Source organism: Pollicipes pollicipes, unplaced genomic scaffold (genome assembly GCF_011947565.3).
Source record: "Pollicipes pollicipes isolate AB1234 unplaced genomic scaffold, Ppol_2.1 Scaffold_4219;HRSCAF=4965_pilon_pilon_pilon, whole genome shotgun sequence".
NCBI lineage: Eukaryota > Metazoa > Arthropoda > Thecostraca > Pollicipedomorpha > Pollicipedidae > Pollicipes > Pollicipes pollicipes.
The window spans coordinates 32,552,747-32,567,252 of NW_023596448.1; the positions used below are offsets into that span (position 1 = coordinate 32,552,747).

Here is a 14,506-nt window from a genome sequence, read left to right on the forward strand (position 1 = left end):
TATTTGCACAGGATACGGTGCGGACGTTTAGACCGCTATGATATGATATGATATCTGAAAGTCCTGTCTGATTCGGCTAGTTATTCCTACATCTATTGTACGCCTTTTACATGCTGTTTTCATCCGATGCGGCGCTGCGTTTGCACGCGTTTTGGTTCGCTCGTGTAAAAGCCGTTGTCAGCAAATTACATGTGTGATGTCCGCTCGTTTAGAATCGCCTTGTCATGTGGACACGGTGGAAGTTTGAGCTAGGGTGCGGGTGCAACGCATAGTGACAACCAATGATCCAGGGGTTATGACTTCACGTCCGCTGCGCTGTCGCACTTCATAGCAAGAGAACGCTGCACCTACCGGTTCCGCGGTATCTCCACCGGCTGCGGCGACGCGCGTCGTCTCACAACGCTGGGCCCGGGCAGACATCCTGCGGTAGAGTTTTATATGCCTTCAGTCTGTCTCTCCTTGTACAGTGGTGTATACGATGGCAATAGCAGTGTTCAAAGCACGCCGTGTGGAGAGGTGAGGCGAGGGACTGTGCGTCACGCGGATCGCAAGATGGGGACACCGACTGGGGCACGTGAACTCGCGAACAGGCGCAGCGAAAGTAAGCCTTTATTTTTAGGAAGCGAGACAAATTTACGCCAGCAGTTGCAGCGGGAAAGCTCGGACGGAGACGTGGGAGAAGGGGCGGCGGAAGTCTCCTATTTCATTGGTGGGGACGACAGTAATTTTGTCTTTCCACTTCTTTCCAGTGGATGCGCTTGGGAGCAATTGTGAGGTTGGTGTTAACGTGCGCACAGCCCCCCCCCCCCCCCCCCCTCCACGCCCCCATTCCCCCAGGTTTCTGCGCTCATGCCTGGGAACTTGGTGAGGGTCACCAGGCCGAGGGTACGGAAACGTACGGAGTCGGGGATGGCACACATTTGTGGTCATCTAACATGCAGCACCGCTTGGCTAATGCTTCGAATGAGTCTGAAACTGAGGCGGGATGCAAGCAGTTAACAAAAACAAAATGTTTTGGATATTGGTTTGGTCACACAGCAACGAGCGAAATTTTTCAAGTGATTCAGCATATTACACGGTATAGTGGAGCCGAATTGCCCTCCCGTTCCACAAGCTTTAGGCGATCTTTTTCAAGCGTGATATTCCGAAAAAACAATTGGACATCGACTTCTATCCGCGCAGGGGATTTGTCTGCTCTCTGTCCGTGAGGCAGAAACGGCGGTGAATAAGGGCGGGTCTAAGTGGGGTGGAACTGGGCCATGGGCCCCCAAGGTGATCCAGAATGGACAGAACATGACACATTTCGCGGGCTTAAGGACAATAAACCGAGGGAGAGCTTGTTTTAGAACATTTTTTCGGGTGGAGAAGGAGGGACGAATGAGATGATCCGATCTTGATCCGCCATTGGCGACAATGCCGTAGTAATAATTTAACTGCCTTGCCCATATTTTCACTTGTCACTCACCGTAAGGTTTTAGACTGTAAGGAAGCCTTAAATCCATTTAGTATAAGATATCTACTGCCTTTGCTTATGATGACTATGGTTTTGTTAATTATCTGAGGTCCACGATTTTTAAAAGCTATGAAAGCGTTTTCTTTCGCCTTAAAAAGAGAATCTTGTCTTGAATGTCACATATTTTTAAAAATATATTTCAAAGTCTTGTTTCTTTTTATGAATGATGTTTGGGATACTCAGTTGACTCATTTTCAATTACTCCAAACTTCTCCTGCGCGCCGTAATTGTATAGTTCACCTTCCAGCGTGGTTGTGCTCCCTCTCTTGCTTGGCTGGACAGCCGGCACAAGTGTCAGAATTTGTGCCTTATGGACCGGTGGCTTCTAAAGGATTTTAAGAATGGCGCGGAGAAAGAATTCTGAGTCCATAGGAAATGATAGTGAATTTAGGGATAAACTACATTGAGGAGCCCGACTTCAGTGACCCGGAGGATTTTGAAGATGACATAGACAATGAAGGTGAGGGTGCGGTTGAGAGAAATCCGTATGGAACTCATGGGCGGGGGTTGGTACCTTTCCGGTGCCGACATTGCCGATCTAGAAATGCAGGACTATGCATACTTTGGGGAGTGTTTAAAGAATCCATGCTCTCATAAGGATTGGTGAAAGTGTTTTGTGAATGCTCTTAGATGGTGACATATGTCATAGATGTTAGTATTAAAGCACAACAGCTAAAAAGCTTTTGAGAAAGATGATACCAACAATATTGTCCTGGTATTGAACACTATTGTTAATTTTCAATTTTGGCAGGATAATTTTAGTCATCTATGGTGCTGAAACTTAGTAAAAATTAATTTGTGTCAAATGATTTGTATTACCAGAATGGGCGACACGTTTACCATGGCCACACAGCCGTGAGTAAAATATTTGTTTATTTGTGTGGTATTATCTGCAAGGCATGAGGAAACAGCTCAGGTCTCATTATGTAAATGCAAATACAAAAAGGTATACAGGTGGTATAAATGGCTATTTAATGCGTGTACCATGCTAGCACATGTTGTGTTCTCACTTTGAAATTGTGTACAAGCTGGAAAAGCATTGTTGAAATTTTCTGGTTCCGGAAGTCTAGCTATGAGGCATTTTCATACAGCCAGTCAAGTCTGATTAATCTATCTGTTCCACCATGTGCTTACATGATTTTGTGTACTGATCCTAAAATTGAGTTGAAGGTTTAAATTGTTTTTTATTGACATTTTTTCAAACAAATGGTAAGGGCTTTAAAATACCTGAGCATTATCATAATTCCTGAAAGTATTGGCTCTATGCCCTGATATTTGTGGTGAGTGGGCACCACTTAGAGCAGTGTTCATTAAATGCATGGCAACTAAAGAATAGCAAGTCCGAGGTTATATACACAATTCAGATTCAATTTATAGCACCAATGTATCCATCATGATAGCCCAGCTGGTTAGAGTGCCTGTCTTGTCCACCCACCCATTGTGGGATGGGTATGAGGCTATTTGCCCTAGACTGGGATGGTCTATTGTGGGTAGCAGTAACTGCTCTAAGTGTCTGGTGATATCATAGGGCAGGGCAGCCTTTTCCAAGCACTGCAGCATGTTTTGCTAAAACTAAGGTCACAAGTTGCCCAAAACTTTCACCTCCAATTGCCATGAAAATGGAATTTCAGGAGAGCATGGTATCAGTCAGGGTCACATAACAAGCACCACTTAGCAGTAGCTCTGCTCCAAGAAATCATCTGTTCAAAAACTTTGACTTAATTTATAAAATTGAGTCAGGAATTCTCAGCAGTTTAAGGTGTAATTGCACTCTGCACCAATGTTTATGCATGTTGTTAACAGAATATAGCTCGAGTTGTGCAATTCTTAGGCTTATTATCCATCCATCCATATTTCTACATGCAGCTTTTTCCCTTTAGCTGCAGCATTGCTTAAAACATCCTTTATTTTCAGATTTTTTGGTTGGTCATCTCTTATGATCTGTTAATGATGATGGTATTAGTTATGTACAGAGTACACTTATCAAAATTAAATGCATTGGTTCATAAAAAGCTGGGGTAACACATCAATCATGCGGATAAGTGAATTAAGCAGCTACCAACTATCAGGCCATGTGTGGGGGTGCCTATTGGTGTGGTATTTAATGGTGATGTCAGAAATACAAGATGTGTAACTAGCAATTTTGTAATTGTTCAGGAGAGTATTTTTTGTGATATTTTTGTATCATGGTCATAAATAAGCAGCAAGAAGCAGAAATCATACACCAATGGCAAGACAAAATTATTTCCTATCTGACAATGTAAAAACAATATATAACCAAAACATTCTGTGGTGTTAACAGTGGAGGATTGTTTTTGTCACAAGAAGAGTTTATTGAAGACTGACAGTGTTCAAAGTCAAAAGCCTGTGTCTGGATAAAAACATCTGATGGCATACACACTTTTTGTCAGTTATGAGAGGGGTTGTAGCAAGGTCTTGTAGCTCAGCAAAAACACAAGTATTTGTGCAGTTACATGTTTTGTCCTACGCAGTTGGTAAAATAAAGCCAAAGCAATATGTAAACAACTCACCTCTATTACCATGCACATTGGTGGAGTAGCTTAGTTGTGGCCTGTAGGTCAAGTCATTCTGAGGTCAAGGTAAAAACTTACAGCTTCTGACCTGACATCAGGAGTATCACTCTTAGTTGCAGAGGGACCCAACCATGACACATGTATTGTCAATGTTTCATCTCGATCAGGGCAATTGGTTATGAAAACCGAGTTGTCTGCAAGCAAGAAAATGGACATTTGTCATAATGGCAGCTTTTGACCTAACCTGGGGTCACCATGTTTGCAACCGGGAGAGGGCATTAGATATGGTGCATCAAGTGGGGAGGGTTTTTCGCCAATTGAAGCAATATGCCTCGAAGACCAAGCCTTATGTAAGTAAAGATGAAACCGTGAAAATCGATTCACTTTGACCTGTTTTAAGAGTCGCTACAGTTGGGTCTTTCAGAAATGTTGTGTTGAATGGTGAAGGGTTGGCGCCAGTCTGAGCAATAGGTGCTGATGCCTGAGTCATCCGGTTTTGCACTTGGAATTTTTATTCGCATTTTTGATGCATTTTACCTAAGATTAGGCCACTGTGCTGCCACTCCATCCAGGATTTAGCATGTGAAAAGCTTGGCGTAGGTCTCAGCGATTGGGGCGAACAGTGTCGCCGAGAAACCAGCTGGTCCACGTGGAACGTCGTCCGTACCGAACCGATGGTCCAGTTGTGAGAGCGCCTGTCTTCTGATTCATCTTACCCGCAGCGGCGTGGGTGCGGACCCTTTGGGCGCTTGCCATTCGCCGTTGACTGGAATGGCAGCGCCTGCGACCAAATTCATGCGGCGCCAAAGGGCAGGACGGATCGTGCCGAGCATTGCGGCTTCGTCGAGCTTTCGCCTGTGAACTTCTGCCGATGGTCTGCAATTGCGCGATCGGAGGGTGGGGCCCTGGAGGTCGGGGATCGCGCACCAAGCACCGCCTAGCGTGGTCTGTAATTCCAGAGACCCATCCAGGGTCGAAAATTCCCGAACTAAAAATCTGCAAAAATGCGCTTTTAGTTCCTCCCGTTCCTTGATCCTTCTGTTCCAGCTTAAGTTGGCCAACAGGCACCCTCCTTTTCAAAGAATCTTCTAAAAGGCTATTTAGATAGATGGCGCAGACCCATCGTGAAAATGCATGTACTTTGCATGAATTTGCAAACAGATTGGGCAACGAACATTTATAATGACAAAAACGCGTAGTTGGTCAACGTATAACGCTTGTCATTGACAAAAACGCGTACTTCACAGATGCGTGCTTTTGGCACAGCAGTGACAGGGCGCACAGAATTTGGGGCTCGTTTTTCACGGATGCGCGCTAGTTACTCGTTTCTGTCTTTGAAAAACGTTACTGGCATTACTGATACGCGAAGCTACCAAGCTCATATCAATTCCTTTTATATCATGAACACACTTACACCATTTGCTTAACATATATGGCTAGGGGCAAATCTTATGATGCCATTGACCGTCATTTCGGGAAGAATGTTGGTAGCGCGCTTTTGTTTTTTCGTTGTTGTTTTTTACTTTGTGCCGGCAGAAACGCAGGTATGTTAACCACTGCACGTTTTGGGAAATCAGAGATACGGGGTTTGATTCCTCGCGGTGCCCGCCCTTCCTGCCAGGGTGAGGGGCAGAGCGGCGTCATGTAGCCTCGTGAGCCGAGTGCGTCGCGAAGCCCCAGTGACGCGCATTCCATGTGTGGAGGAATGAGTACTTTCATGGGCATCCAATAGATAGCTTTATAGTTTTAAGCTGTTGATAGTTTTATAGCTATCATCTGTGTTCTTTGTCTTCAGAACTTCTGGGAGATGTGCTCCATCTCAAGCCGAAGGAGACAGGGGGATTTGACTCCATCATTGTGGTGGATGGAATTCCACGGGTGGCCAAAGAGGAGAAAAAAGTAAGGAAGTCAGATGTGTTGAAGGGTATTGCAACATTGCTCACGTCCATGTTTCTCATTGGTGTGTTGTGCAAGATGGAGCATGTGGTGTCAGAAACAGGCGTTTATTATGAAAGGTTGTAGTAGTTTTGCCTATAGTTGTATTTGAAAGGACAGTATTTCCCCAGAAAGTTTTTTGTAAGTGATCCTAGCATTTCACACGGCATGATAAGGATAATTTTTGTAAGTGATCCTGGCATATTTCTACTTGGCATGTAAGTCTCACCACTTCTGAAGCATGTGATCTTCTTGCATCTGTGTGTGCCTTGCCCACCTACTTTGACATTTATTTTTGAACAGAGCGGGCTCGGATGAGAAAACTCGGCTAGAAAAGCTCCAGAACATCGTCAGGAAAATATACACCAACTACGGCACCATCACCAACGAGTTCTGGCCCATCGACTCGGACAACAAGACAAAGGGGTGAGTTTGCCTGCCCTTACACATGTGGAGCCACCCCCTGCACGAGATCTGGTCTCCTTATAATATGTGCAAAACATGTTATGATATAGAGGGTGTAATATCAATCATGCTCTTGAATTAAGTGATGTCACCGCAGTTGAATGGCCTTCTTTGTGGCGTGCAAAGTCTGAAGCTTGGTCGTGGTTGTGGAGAACGTCGCAACACCAAAACTATTGCATTGCAGATATTTGCATGCCCTGGCAGCCAGATTCTCTCCATTGTCTCCATGTTGTGTCTCAGTTAATCTGGGTAAGCCATTTCAGGCAATGCTTCTCAATTGCCTGCAGTGAGCAACGGCTGTTCACTGCGCGCCTTCTGTCCCAGGTACGTCTTCTTCGAGTACAAGCGGCCAGAGGCAGGCGGCTGAGGCGGTGCAGGCTACCAACGGTCACAAGCTGGACAAGGCTCACACATTCGTCGTCAATCTCTTCACCGACTTCGAGAAGTGAGTCAGTCGCTGCAATGGCTGCGTTGTAGCTTCTCAACATGCTGTATGCCAGGTGTCCTGCTTGTGCATTTCAATGTGAATGCAATTCTGCACTTACTAGACGGGGTGATTCCCGATGCTTTTTTTAAGCAACAAATAAATTGGCTCATTAGTACGACACATCCTCAATTTGACTTCTGTGCACTGGACAAAATAGAATGTGGCTACTTTAAAGTAGCTGCAATAATAGTGACAATAGCATATTATTGGAAATCAAAAAAACAAAACATAATATAAAATAGCAGTGACAACTACTCTGGCCTCAACAAAGCCGTCCCTTTCGCACGTCGTGACGCCACGGCCCGGCTGTGGACGGGTCAGCCCGCGTCCAGCGGTGCGTCGGGGCGCCCCGCCCCGGTGCGGGCGACGCTCCGCCGCAATCGCCGGAGGGCGACGCGGGGGCGCGGTCTGCTGACGGTCGCCCCCCACCCCCTTCCTCCCCCCATCCCCGCCAGGTACGAGGGCATCCCGAGGACTGGCAGCCGCCAGAGCCGCCTGCCCCTACCCGGACCTGGGCACCTGCAGTACTTCCTGGAGGTGGGTGCAGCAAGTGCAGGGGGCCAGGGTCGGGACTGTTGCCCGCCCGGTGAGGGCGGTGTGCGGAGGAGCTTCTCTGCGCACGGGACGTGTGCAGAGGAGGCGGGCGCGTGCCACGCTCGGACAGGGGCCAGGGTCGGGACTGTTGCCGGCCCGGTGAGGGCGGTGTGCAGAGGAGCGGGGCGCGTGCCACGCTCGGACAGGGGCCAGGTCGGGACTGTTGCCGCCCGGTGAGGGCAGTGTGCAGAGGAGCCGGGCGCGTGCACGCTCGGACAGGGGCCAGGGTCGGGACTGTTGCCGCCGGTGAGGGCGGTGTGCAGAGGAGCTTCGCTGCGAGGCTGCGTGCTGTCGCTGCGTGGCTATGACGATCACGTACAACGGCAGCCCTGCGGCGGCACCGTGCTCGTCTCACCGATTCTGACTCGGCCGTCGCCAGGAACCGGAGTGCTTCAACCAGTACTCGATCCTGTCGGAGGCGGGATTTTCGGCCGCCATCTACTCCACTCGCAGCCGGACCCGACGCTGATCGAGGAGCGCAAGGGTAGCCGCCTCTAGCGCGAGGCGCGCGCCCGCCCCGGCCGTGGCGCGAGCGCGCGCCGACTCCGGCCGTGGCGCGCCATCGCTATTCGTTCTCGTCTTATGGCGTTGCGGAGCCTCTCGTTGTCTCACGTGCGTGCCCCCGCCCTCGTTGTGCGGCACTCCTCTGTTGCTCGGCTGTCGTTCGCGGGGTACACCGTCTCCGGGGCGGCCGTGACGTGCCGCTGCTCTTTGTCGGACGATGTATGGCGCCGTCTGACGTTTGCTGTAACCCTTCCCCTGACGCTCTGTTTCTGCCTGTGTCTGTGACGCTGTCCTCCTGGACTGTGTCGGGGCTGTTCCGCGTCCTCCCACTACCCGCTGCACTGTCGGGGTCGACTTGCCAGCGGTCGCAGGTCGTCCACGCGCCCATCCTGTTGTCGTCATCGGTCATTAGTGGCGTCATGTCGCTGTGGTTCTGGTGCGGGATACACCCGGTTTGGGTTGGCCGCATGTTGCGAAAGCTGCTTCTGGTTTCTCACAACACGCGGCGCTGCGGGGCACTAGCCGCAGCACGCCATCTATGTGAAGGCTGGGTCCCGATTTCAAGCGACCATCGACGGTGCCCGTGCAAGTCTGTTTGTTGGTATCCGTCAACGTGTTTGTGACTCGTTACCATTTACGATGTCGCGGTTGGTTACCATTTGCAATAACTGTGACTGGCAACTATTTGCATTATCTTGTCTGGTTTACCATATACAATCGGAGCAAAGTGCAGTTGGGAACCAGACGTCGTCTGACTGGTAGTTTTGCACAATATTCACACGTGCACACAAATACTGCTGGCCGGGTCACAACCCAGGCCCGGTCAGAATTACGTGTGCTACAGTGAACCGCCGGCACCAAATCAAGAGACCCGGCCTGGACCTTCGGTCAGGTGTCAGGAAAGGGGCGCGGCACATGCCATGTTGCTGTGGGGTACATATGGGACCAGGCCACCGGGGCGGGTGCTGTGCTCCTGTTATTGCCGGACACCGACGAATGAAGTCCTATACGCCATGCGTATGGGGTAGTAATATATATATATATATAATATATATATATATATATATATAGAGATATATATATATATAGTATAGATATGTATGTATATGATAGTATAAACACGCCATGTATAAGCGATGCGGGCATCCATGTGGACGTTCGTTTTGATCACGTTCTATTTGAGCATTGCTTGTGGTTGGATGATAGCGTTATAACCCTGTGACGTCACACCGTTCACACCTGACGGCGCCGGCCGCCCTGACCGCGACCGCCCCCATCGCCTCAGAAATGGACGGAGAAAGTACCTCAAGTGGTCGCCGCTGGGTACGTACCTGGCCACGCTGCACGCCCGGGGGGTGGCGCTGTGGGTGGGCGAGAAGTTCGACCAGTTCAAGCGCTTCCTGCACCCCGGCGTCGAGTTCATCGACTTCTCGCCGTGCGAAAAGTTAGTGACGGCCGCCGCAGCGCGCGCTGTGTGGCTGTCGTGGCGGTGAGCGGTTGCGCGTGTTTCCTGGCAGCGGGCCTCAGCGTGGTGGTCGGTGTCGTGTGGTAGCCATCGCTCCCCCTGTCTCCATGTTGGTCAAATTGATCTCCAAAGATCTCCAATGTTGGTCGAACATCGCCTGGCCGTGGGACGTGATCGAGGTCGCGGTCTCGGGCAGAGCCGGCTTGCGCTCCACGTGGCCTCAGCCGCGCGTACAGGCCTCCCGAAAACGCCTAGTAAACGGCAAAAAGTCGCTGATGGAGTCGGCCCGACCGACCGCCGGCCCAGCCGCCGCCGTCGCGTCCGGGTCACAGTGGCCCGAGTCTCGAGTCTCGAGTCTCGCCGCCGCTGACCGGCCGGCCGGCCGCGCCGCCGCAGGTACCTGGTGACGTTCTCGCCGATGGCGGAGAGCCACGGCCCGCCGGGCGCGCACGCCATCATCGTCTTGGGAGGTGCTCACCGGGTCTGGAGAAGCGCTCGTTCTCGGCCGACCGCTCCGCCACCGTCTGGCCGGCGCTCAGGTGGAGCCACAACGACAAGTACTTTCGCCCGGCTGCAGCGCGTCGACACGCAAGGACGGCCCCGTTCGGAGACCATCAGGCATCTACTGAGACGCCGGTGCGTGAACGGGGGGCAGGGTGGAGGGGCTGGTCATACTGCGCGTCAGCTGAGGTCTTACGGGGGCCCCGGGCGGGGCTCATGACAGTGTGTCTGCCTGTGAGTCGGTTTGGAGGTTGCCGGGCGCTTCATGACACTCGGTGGGGTGGGAGCGTGGTGGAGCGGTGCTAGCTTTGGCCGCGGCTGCGGCCGCCGCCGCCGGTGGGTTGACGCGGCCGGGCTCGCTGGCCGCCCACGCTGCCGTCGGGCAAGCCGCGTCCTCGGCGTCGTTCTCGATGCGCCTGAAGATCACTGGCAACCGCAGCCGACATTCATCACACATTGTGGAACTGCCTCGCTCTGTGTTTGTCCTGGCCGTTTCCGGTCTCCCGCGTCCACGTGCTATCACACCTGTGAATGCCTCGCTCTGTGTTGTCTGGCCGTTTCCGGTCTCCCGCGTCCACTCATCACAACCGGTGGAAACGCCTCGCTCTGTGTTGTCTGGTCGTATCTGGTCTCCCTGCACCCGTTCCTCACACGGTAGAACTGCCTAGCGCCTCTGTGTTGTCTGGCCGTGTCTGTCTCCCGCGCCCACTCCTTGCCGTTCCATGAGCGTGCCGCCGTGACTGCCGCCCTCTCGGCTGCCGCAGTCGTGCGGCCTGCTGGACAAGAAAGTCGCTGGAGGTGCCGGGCGTGCGCGACTTCAGCTGGTCGCCGTCCGACAACCATCATCTCCTACTGGGTCGGCGAGGTGAACTACGGAGAGACGCCGGCCAGGGTCACCCTGCTCAGATTTCCCAGGGTTCGGTGGGACGGTGTCGACGGCGTGGCCCGGGGCGGTCGGGGCTCTCAAGGGCGGCGCCACGCACGACAGGGCGTCGTGGGTCCTCGGGTTACCGCTAGACGGCTCGGGGCGGTCAAACTGAGCGAACGGCTTCACGCTGACCTGGCGACAGCTGCTCGGTGTTGCGGCGGGCGTTGGGGCAGTTCATCAGTCCGGTAGTGGCCCCTTACTGGGTTGCTGACTGCATTGGTAAAGCCGCCTGGACTGACAGCGTCCGTTCCAACACGTGCACACAAATACTGCTGGCGGGGTCACATCCAGTGTCCGGTCAGAATCACGTGTGCTACAGTGACCGCCGGCACCAAATCAGAGACCCCGGCCTGGGACCCCCCGGCCGGGTGTCAGGAAAGGGCTCGGCACATGGCGTCCGGCTCTGCTGCTGCGATCGGGGCTTCGCTTACCGACGTTGTCACGTGACCAGTATGAACCGTTCATGATGGGGGCTGTGAATGACATTGAATACTCCACGCGAATGGTTCGCGATATTTCCCGCACTTTCTTCAGTTTCAGCCGTTGTCTGGCAGGCAAGTGTCCTGGGCACATATAGTACGTTACCGTGCCTTCGTTTTTACAATAACGGTTTACTCTGTTTTGGTTTTAGACGTGACGTGTTCTGCCCTGTCCTGACATTGCGACGGCGGGGGGGGGGGGGGGCATGCTGCTGCTGCTGCTACCTGATCTCCGGTCCGGTGGGACCATTGTCGCCGGGGGTGCGGCTCCGGCCCTCCCGTGAGCGTCCCTCCCGTGACCGTTCCTCCTGTGAGCGTCCCTCCCGTGGGCGTCCCTCCTGTGAGCGTCCTTCTGTGACCGACCCTCCCGTGGGCGTCCTTCCTGTGAGCGTCCCTCCCGTGAGCGTCCCTCCCGTGAGCGTCCCTCCCGTGAGCGTCCCTCCCGTGAGCGTCCCTCCCGTGAGCGTCCCTCCCGTGAGCGTCCCTCCCGTGAGCGTCCCTCCTGTGAGCGTCCCTCCCGTGAGCGTCCCTCCCGTGAGCGTCCCTCCGGTGAGCGTCCCTCCTGTGAGCGTCCCTCCCGTGAGCATCCCTCCTGTGAGCGTCCCTCCCGTGAGCATCCCTCCCTGGGCGTCCCTCCTGTGAGCGTCCCTCCCGTGAGCGTCCCTCCCGTGAGCGTCCCTCCGTGAGCATCCCTCCTGTGAGCGTCCCTCCCGTGAGCATCCCTCCCGTGAGCGTCCCTCCTGTGAGCGTCCCTCCCGTGAGCGTCCCTCCCGTGAGCGTCCCCCCGTGAGCGTCCCTCCCGTGGGCGTCCCTCCTGTGAGCGTCCCTCCCGTGAGCGTCCCTCCCTGAGCGTCCCTCCCGTGGGCATCCCTCCTGTGAGCGTCCCTCCCGTGGCATCCCTCCCGTGAGCGTCCTCCCGTGAGCGTCCCTCCTGTGAGCGTCCCTCCCGTGACGTCCCTCCCGTGAGCATCCCTCCTGAGCGTCCTCCCGTGAGCCCCCTCCCGTGAGCTTCCTCCCGTGAGCGTCCCTCCCGTGGGCGTCCCTCCCGTGGGCGTCCCTCCCTGAGCGTCCCTCCCGTGGGCGTCCCTCCCGTGGGGCTCCCTCCCGTGGGCGTCCCTCCCGTGGGCGTCCCTCCCGTGGGCGTCCCTCCCGTGGGCGTCCCTCCCGTGGCATCCCTCCTGTGAGCGTCCCTCCCGTGGGCGTCCCTCCCGTGAGCGTCCCTCCCGTGAGCGTCCCCCCGTGGCGTCCTCCCGTGGCATCCCTCCCGTGGGCGTCCCTCCCGTGAGCGTCCCTCCCGTGGGCGTCCCTCCCGTGGGCGTCCCTCCCGTGAGCGTCCCTCCCGTGGGCGTCCCTCCCGTGGGCGTCCCTCCCGTGGGCATCCCTCCTGTGACCGTCCCTCCCGTGGCGTCCCTCCCGTGGCGTCCCTCCTTGGGCGTCCCTCCCGTGGGCGTCCCTCCCGTGAGCGTCCCTCCCGTGGGCGTCCTCCCGTGGGCGTCCCTCCCGTGGGCATCCCTCCTGTGACCGTCCCTCCCGTGGGCGTCCCTCCCGTGGGCGTCCCTCCTGTGGGCTCCCTCCCGTGGGCGTCCCTCCCGTGAGCGTCCCTCCCGTGGGCGTCCCTCCCGTGGGCGTCCCTCCGTGGGCGTCCCTCCCGTGGGCATCCCTCTGTGACCGTCCCTCCCGTGGGCGTCCCTCCCTGGGCGTCCCTCCCGTGGGCGTCCTCCCGTGGGCGTCCCTCCCTGTGGGCGTCCCTCCCGTGGCATCCTCCTGTGACCGTCCCTCCCGTGAGCGTCCCTCCTGTGAGCGTCCCTCCTGTGACGTCCCCCTGTGACGCTGCCGCGCCTCCGCAGTCGCGAGGTGATCCGCACCAAGAACCTGTTCTCCGTGATCGACCTCAAGATGCACTGGCAGCTCGGGCGAGCACCTGTGCGTCAAGGTGGACCGCTACAACCGCGCCAAGAAGAAGGACGACACCATCAAATACGTGGTGCGTGCGGCGCGGCCGGGCTGCCGGCGCGGTGTGGCGCTGTCGCACTGTCCGGGGGAGGGGAGGGGTGCGAGCGAGGCGCGGCCGAGTGCGTCACCTGGGCAGGTTGGGCGTGGCGTGTGAGGTTGGCGTCGGTTATGGTGGGCGGTGTTGGTAGTGGCGCTTGGGTTTGGAATATTAGCGTAGCCAGAGGGAACAGTTGTCGCGACTCGACGGCTCGGAACTATTTGTTTGCTAAAATGCCGTCTCTCTGTTCCCGCTTCAGAGCTTGCGTCTTCTGACTCGAGTGCTGTGGAAGTTGGCGAGACGGTGCTGTAGATTAACCGTGGATGGATACAAAATACTAGGCTCGAATTTCTCGGAGAAAGTTTACTTCCACCCTGTGAAAGGTAGTGACACCGCTGACGACCGGTTCAGCGCATCGGTGAGTAAATCCGAGATCTCTCACCACTCGACCGCGCCGCCAGGGCGTGCACTACAACTTCGAGATCTTCCACCTGCGGGAGAAGAACGTACCGGTCGACTCGATGGAGATCAAGGACAAGATCATGGCGTTCGCCTGGGAGCCGGTGGGCTCCAAGTTCGCCATCGTCACCCGCCTCGGCAACTCGTTCAACGTCTGCTTCTACTGCGTCAGAGCGGCACGGAGCCGGCACTGCTGAGTGAGCGCGAGGATCGGGGGAGGCAGAGGCTGTCCGCCATTAGACATGGCGAACAGCGGTTTTTTTTCCGTGATTGCACAGTGTGTTGTATTTGTCGCAAGGCGTTGGGTGGGGGAGTGTAGTGAGGTGATGTGGTGTTTTTTTCCGTGGCTGCTCAGTGTTTGTTTGTCGCAAATGTGTGGGTCGAGGAAGTGTAGTGAGGTAATGTGGTGTTTTTTTCCGTGGTTGCTCAGTGTTGTGTTTGTGTCGCGAGTGCGTGGGTGGAGGAAGTGTGGGGTGATGTGAATTAACGGCGTGTGCGCTTGGAGTCACGGGAAAAGTTCTTGCTTTTTGCATTATCTCTATCCTGAGCAGTCTGCTTGTGATAATTAAGTAGCTATAACGTGACGACGGACAATGATATCGATGTGATAATGGACAGAATATTGTGTAAAAAGGTTAAATGATGCGTAGCA

The 14,506-nt window shown here is 54.6% G+C and overlaps 1 pseudogene; it reads left to right on the top strand.

The window, feature by feature from the left end:
* Positions 1-1,759: 1,759 nt before the first annotated feature.
* Positions 1,760-14,051, top strand: LOC119095214 (eukaryotic translation initiation factor 3 subunit B-like; annotated as a pseudogene).
* The last annotated feature ends 455 nt before the right edge of the window (positions 14,052-14,506 follow it).